This window comes from Phalaenopsis equestris, unplaced genomic scaffold (assembly GCF_001263595.1).
Source record: "Phalaenopsis equestris unplaced genomic scaffold, ASM126359v1 Scaffold205491, whole genome shotgun sequence".
NCBI lineage: Eukaryota > Viridiplantae > Streptophyta > Magnoliopsida > Asparagales > Orchidaceae > Phalaenopsis > Phalaenopsis equestris.
Genome location: NW_018224982.1, coordinates 140,316 through 147,986, shown reverse-complemented (window position 1 = coordinate 147,986; position 7,671 = coordinate 140,316).

Here is a 7,671-nt window from a genome sequence, read left to right as displayed (position 1 = left end):
TTTAAACTTGAGTTTAGGATTTATTTTGAATTTTATGTGATTTTTAGAAAATGGAACCAATGATTAAGAGGAATAAGGGGAAGTCTACTTCACATTCAAGTAAATTTTTTAGTTCAAAAGCTCGGGATCAATATGCAGAAGCGATCCAGTCGAGAAAGTTGATTCCTAAGCGGTGTTTTAAAATCCAGGTAGAGCTGTGAAAGATTTGATAGTTCACCAACAGTGGGAATGTTTCTTTTATTTTTCTGCTGTAGTAGTCATTTCTGTAGTTTGGGAGTTTTATGTTAGTCTCATTGAGGCAGAGGAAGATAAGGTTATGGTGAGAGGGAAATCAGTAGCTTTTTCCACTGAGGTAGTCAATTCGTTTTACCAGCTACCACCGAGTTTATTATGTTTTTATTCAAATTATAATCCTACCAAGGGAGTGTTAGATGAAATTATTTATACAATTACTGAAGGAAGAGAATTATGAAAAATAATGAATGATAGGAGAGTGAATTTTCTTTTGTTAAAGCTTGATGCCTCGATAAAAGCGTAGCACGTATTTTTTTAGCTCATCTACTCCCTACAAAAAATCAGAGTGAAGTTACAAGAGAGCGAGAGCAATTCTAAACTATTGTATTCAACATTCAAAGTCAATTGATATTGGATTATTAATCTTTCAGGATATCACTAGCTCTGCAAGAGCTCTACCACTACTACTGGATTTTACTACTGGATTTGGATTTGCATCCTTAATCTTTTCTTTATGTGAGCAGGCTGGTGTGAGATTTGATAGTTAGGAGGAGATTCTGAAAACACTAAAGCCTATCATGAATCTCAACGTAAAATCTTATTCAGAGCATTCTATATTTGACTGGAAAAGCGGATTTTCAGGAGGTTAAGGTGCTTCTACATCTCGTGCTTCTACTTTGCGAGCATCCACATCACAAAGCCAATCGACTAGTCCAGATGTGCAGTCACAATTAATGTAGAGGATGTTAGATAACATCAACTACACTACAAATAAGGTATTGAATTTAGAAAATTATGTAGGATATAGTGATACCTATATGAAAAGACATAGTGATTATGAAAAAAAATATCACACATCTTTAGAACGCCTTATCAGGGGTGACCAAAGTTTGGTTTTTCCTTCATCTCCACATTACCCACTATGAACCTATGAATTTTTGGGATGATGATGATGATGAGGAGGAGGAGGAGGAGGAGGAAGAGGATTGATATACATATTTTATTTTTAAAATGTATGAACTTTTAAGTGTTGTAGTTGTTTGGACTGCTACTTTTTGATATGTTATTATTTGTTGTTCTAGTTTGGATTGCCACTGTTATATGTGTTTTGTTGTGTTGGATAATGTTGTGATGTTCAGAAATGTGTTTGTGTTTTTTTGAGTAGTTATGTTTTATTTTTGTGGTAGTAACTGTGTGAACATTGTTGTTTAGTGTATTATGTTGGTTTTTGAAGAACTTATTCAAGAGTTATCAGAAAGGTTTAGAGTATTGTTAATTTTCACTTCAGGATTTGATGTTTAAAATTTCAATTTACTAAAATATATTTTCTTTATGTTGTAGTTATGAATTTATGTTTGTGTGCGTTTATTTGCTTTTATGTTATCCTCCACTGCATAGAAGTCTGTTAAATCTCATATATGTTAAAATTAAGTTAAATTTTGATCAATTGATTTTCCCTCCTATTTTCAATTTTTGTACTTTCATATTTAAGATATGAAAATTCCTATAAGAATTTTACTTTTAGTTTTCATTCCTATCTATTTATATATTATGTTAAAATGTTTAATCTTATTAAAAATTGATGTTTGGGGGGATGAAAAAAAATTTTCAAAACATGAATTTTATTTCTTCTCAAATATGCTACAAATAAATTTGATATTGATTGGAAAGAAATGATTATGTACATGAAGTTAAATTAAGGAAGTAAATTTTGAATACCTAAATGAGTAAGAAAACTAAGTTGAAACCTATAGTACTGATGAAAAGCTTAAAGTTAAAAATTTTTAGTATAGAAAAGATAAATATTGTGTAACTATCTTCAGTAGGAGAAGTTCTATTTTTGAAAAATGTGGAAAGATTGGCTTTTTATTTTCAATACTTAACTTTTTTTAATAAAAATAATTTTCAAAAATATTATTATATTTCTAAGTAAATGATATATATCAAACCTTTGCTTTAGGAAAGGAAGAGTGGAATTCAAAACCATTAAAGACCTATCCAGATATAGTAATCATCACCTAAAAAAAAGACAAGGATTAAAAAGATCCTTATAGAAAAGAAAAAGAAATGGAAAAAGGAAAAGAAAAAAAAAATGAAATTATAGCTTTTAAATTTCATTCCACATCATATCTTTTTGAAGCATAAGACTTGAGGAACTCTTAAGCTTAAAGATATAATATAGTTGTATAATTATTCTTAATAAAAATGTTAAGTGGGGGAGATAGAATGCCTAAACCCTATATTTGGAAAATCTACAGTTATCTCTGAACTAGATAAGAACTCATATTTTCAAACTTCTTTACATTAAAGATTTCTAAACTCTAAGTTGGTCTCATTTACAAAAGTTTTTTTCTAAACTAGACTAATATATTTCTAGAACAAAATTTTAGAATATCCTAAAGAAACTCATTTGCACAATTTTCTTATTTTAGTTTTAAAAGATTGGAGTGTCACTTGAGGACAAGTAACGTTTTAAGTTGAGGAGATTTTGATACACCTAAAATATAAAGCTTCTATGTACACAGTTTTATACATATTTTTTGAGATATTGTGCTTTAATGGAAGGTATTTGTGTGTTTTCTTTCAGTTACAGTTAAATATATGAAATATGGTGGAAGGAGTGAAATATGATCAAATTTGGAGCAAAAATGAAGAATTTTTGAAAATGAACTATGACACCTAAGCGCCTGGGACTGATGCTCAAGTGATGAAAAATAGAGAAGGTTGAGCTAATGAGTCGAAGACCTCACGCTTACGCGCCAGAGGTAGTTATGATGAAATGTCAATGTATTTAGATAAATTTTGAAGGGGTGTTTGAAGCAACACTTGATGAAAATGTGAATTACAGTTAATGGTCACAAAAATATATTGAAATGGCTCTTGAAAAGAGACAACTCATGGAAGATTCATTGAATGTGGACACATTTTGAAGAGACGCCAAAACACTTTTTGGAAAAAAATATAAAAAGAAGAATTGGATTGAAGTAACCCCCAACCCACCTCTTCCCCTTTTTTGCCCCTCTTATCATAGAATAATTAGGATATTTTAGAGAGAAGAAAGGAAGAGTTGTAAGAGAAAGGAAGAGATTCAGAGGAATATTTTGGAGGAGAAGAATTTGAGAAAATTTTTTATCTTTGTAATTACATTTGGTTTTAATTTAAACTTACTATGTTTCTACATGATTTCTAAATATTGTAGTGTTTTTCTCCATGAATTCTGAGTAGTTTTCCTTATCTTTTTCCTTAAAATGATAAGTAACTAAGTGTTGGAAGGAAGTTGTTTGAAGTATTGGTCTATAATATTGGAAAAAGCTATGATGATTTAATCTTTGTACTTTATTTACTTCTTGATTTGACCAATTGAGATGTAAAATTTATTGTGAGAACATGTAAGATTTGTGATGGTATTATCTCACTCAACTAATGGTAGAATCACATGAGATTGTATGGATGAGAATGTAATTTATATGATTGAGTGCAAATATATAGGGAAATAAACTTTGAAGGGTGTAGAGTTAGAGGACTTTAGAATTACAAACTAAAGCCCCCAATTCAATTTATTATTTTAGGTGTTGATACAAGAAGTTAGCCCCCAGGTGGAGGGAGAATAAGGAACTATAGAGTGAGAGCTAGTACCTTCCCTACCTAGCCCGTCTTCCGGACTATTCAAACTTAAGATTATCCAATGTTCTTTCGAGCATCTCTAGAAAGGGTAAAGAATAATATTGTTCATTTTTTGCACAAAACAATTTAAGTACTTGCAAAAAAGAATTCATATTACTTGTTATTGATTCAAGATAAGGAAAAAGGTAATTTATTTGTATTGCTTTCATCTTACAAAATTCTAGTTAAATTTATTTCCAATAATCAAAAATTACAATAAAGAATTGAATTTGCATTCCTACCATAATATCTATAGTTTGAGTAATACTCTTTTTTAAAGTTGTCTTCTTAAAAGTTTGTAGTTCTCCATATGAGTTCAATATTTTGGGGCTTAATAAAAAAGTCTTATATTACTTGATTACGATATGTATACTTGCATAGTATCCTAATATTTAAATATAACAGTAGCCCTCTTACTTGTTTCGGAATCAAGTTTTTGGCACCATTATAAAGAAGAAATATAAAATAAAGAGAATTAAGAATCTAATCATGCATACATCGTAATACTATCATGCTAGAAAATGTGATCAGTGATGCATTGCTAGCATTGGGAAAACCAACATATAAAAATTACTTAAGGCATCAAAAAATAGTACCTAGCTTCCTAAATCCTAGCCTAGCACTTCAACTAATGATGAGTGTCATAACTAACACTTATTTGCAAGGTAAGTCTCTAAGTATTAATTTTATGAGGTCAGTACACCGACCTAATCCTAAAGATCCAAGGGATCTAAATGGTTTCACCGTTGTTGGATTTTGGAAAGGGTTGGCCTTACAAATATCCTAGTTTGTTATACGATAGTTTTATAACTAAGACGGATATAATAAGAATTTTTCTAATTTTTAAAGTTAGGGCCATTAAATGTGGGCCCATAACATGCAAAGTAACACATATTAGATCCCATGGATCCTTAGCATAGACATACTCATGTCAATCTTGATGACTTAGCTTGCATTGCTCACTTGGATCAACTCGACTAGTAATACTCAAGAAATTGCGACCAGCACGGGTCCCCTCTCTTATCAAGCCTAGCTCGATATAAAAGCATATGATTAGGCTCATTACCAAGCTACACTTGTACTAACAAAATCACTTGGTAAACTTATTGTTTAGCATTTGGATGCATAGCATGACCTCTTGTAACTTCAAGAGTGGTGTGTGGGGACTTTCTCCCTCAAATTCCTTAAAGGGGAAACTCTCCATGATGTCACAAATTGGGCTAGCTACAAAGTTTTTCTCATTTCATGACTCATTAAGGCTTTAAAAAGAGATATAGCTATAAAGCTTTTCTCTATTTGCAAAACTAAGCATCCCAACTTCTCTAACGAAAGTTGGGGAAACCAAAGAAAGTGGACGTGAGGACTCCAAGACATAAGGATTTTTGGCCTGCGGCTCACAACATGAAATCACTTGATTTTGTAGGGTGATATGAAAATGCACAAATTCGTACCCTATAGCTTCCTATAGGAAAAGCAACAACCAATCACAAAGGAATGTGGTCACGCTGACTAATGTTGGGTGGCACACATTCCTTGAGTGAGCGATCGAACCCACACGCTTAAAGCTAATTTTAGGCCTAGCTAGGAAGGAGAAATGCAAGAGGTTTAAAATCTCACCACCATGAAATTTTTCTAACATCCACAAAAGTTTAGGAAGATGCTCTCTTGAAAGGTAGGAGAGAAGCCCTCGTGAGTCATTACCAAAGGGGTGACGAAACTCTCCACACTGGAGAAATTATCAGTGCTCATCTAAGTTGCCCTTCCACAAGCTAGGATGATGCTCTCTTAGTTGTACTCCCCAAAAGCTTCACCAAAGAAGAGGAAGAGCATCACAAAAGATGAAGAGGTTGGGAAATGACCCACCTTTATCTCTCTCCTTGAGAAAAACCTAAACCCTAAGCTCTCAAAGGATGAGAAGAGCTCAAGGGAGAGGAGGAGACAAGGGAGCTTGGCCTCAGCAAATGATCGAGAGATTGCTAAAAATGAGAGGGATGGGATCTTAAACTAGCTCCCCTCATGCATGCAAAATCCCTACAATGACGCTACAAAAGCTTCTTTAGGAGGATTAAAAGTGGTATTTCATACTACCTTTCCCCATCCTTAAGGCTCATGCTCACTCAATCTACCTTTCTGACGCATCACGAGTCCGAACAACGTCAAAAAATGGCCAAAACCCATCTTCTAGAAGAAACTGGGCTTATGAGTTTGATCTTAAGGCACTTAAATGCCAATCTGGCACCTAGGCACTAGGTTGCTGGCACATAGGTGCCACTCATGTGGCACCTAAACTTTGTGCTCTCAGTTTGGTGGTGTTTTAATGCCGCTTTTTGGGTGCCTAAGAACCTTGATAGGTGCCTAGGTGCCTAGAAACTCGAGATAAAATGTTATGTTCTTGGGTTTATATGTTCAAGAAGTAATTTAGGGCAGCTAAGCACCTGAGGCCGGCATTAGGGCGCTAGTCTCGCTCGAAACACTGATTTTCACTAGTAACGCCCAACATATACTTTTCTTTATCTATAAGCTATGAGAGAGTGTATATGAGTAAAATGTGGTCCCATAACTCCAAAATAGAGTATTCCAGTTGGTGATTCACCACAAAAAAACAATGTAAACAGTTGCCCTAGACCACAATACGGTAGGGTGTTCTAAACCCTAATTTTCTCATAGCACGCGTTGTCAAACTTGATGATTTTATATGGCCATATGAGGTTCTACATAGATGTATGGTGACTTATAAACATCAATATATGCACTAGGAACATATCACATCCTGAATGACCCCTTTGATGGCAGGCATTCACGTGTAAGGCTGAATAAACACCAACCCTAATTTCTTGCCCCAAACATGTGTTAGGAACTTCTATTTGGGTGTTTAGAACTACTTGATGCTATAAATGACCCTTAGATCATCTCAAGTTGTGCAAATGGACACCCTACACTTGTGAAATCAAAATTTTATGCTAAAAGATCCCACGAGGAAAGTGTTGAGAATTATTATGGACAGTGAATATCTAGTTTACAATAATTCAAATCTAGTTTAATCACAAATAAGGGATGGGTTTCTATAGTCCTACTCAACAGTTAAAAAAAGATAAAATGTGTTTGGAAAATATTGAAATTAATGGCTGGTAAATCTTATCATTCTTTAAGATATGTGATGCTCACACCACTATGATTTAAGTAATGTGGTGGTTCGTGATTTTCCTAGAATTTCCCCTATGTGATGGTCTTAAAGAAGGATAGAAAGTTTTCCTTATGTCTACACTTAGGTCAAAAGAAGGCTAGAATCCATAAAGTTGAGGTTTACTAACAACCCACAAATTTGTTCTAATCACCTTTCTAAAATTGGAAAAACCAAAAAAAAGTGTATTGTTAGCAAGATTTTGTGGTTAACCACTCTTGCCTTTCTAAGTTGGAAAAACCAAAAGAAAGGCAAGAGTTAGAAAGGCAAGAGTCATTGATCATAAAATATGTTAACCTTCCTAATTTGCTAGATTAAGAGTAAATGATATACTATCTTTAACACACAAAAAAAAACCCTTTGATTCCTTAGAAAGAAGATACAAGGAAAGAAATCATTCCAGAAGACAACAAAAATCACATATAATAAATTATATAGGTGTCGAAAAAGAATGAGCCACACATGCTGGAAAGAGCACAAAAGAAAATATTTCATTCAAGTCATCATTACAAGTAACAATAAAAAGTAAAAAACTAAAGAATTTGTTCCCCTTCCACAACAGTCAACCTCTCGATCATACAATAAATCTCTCA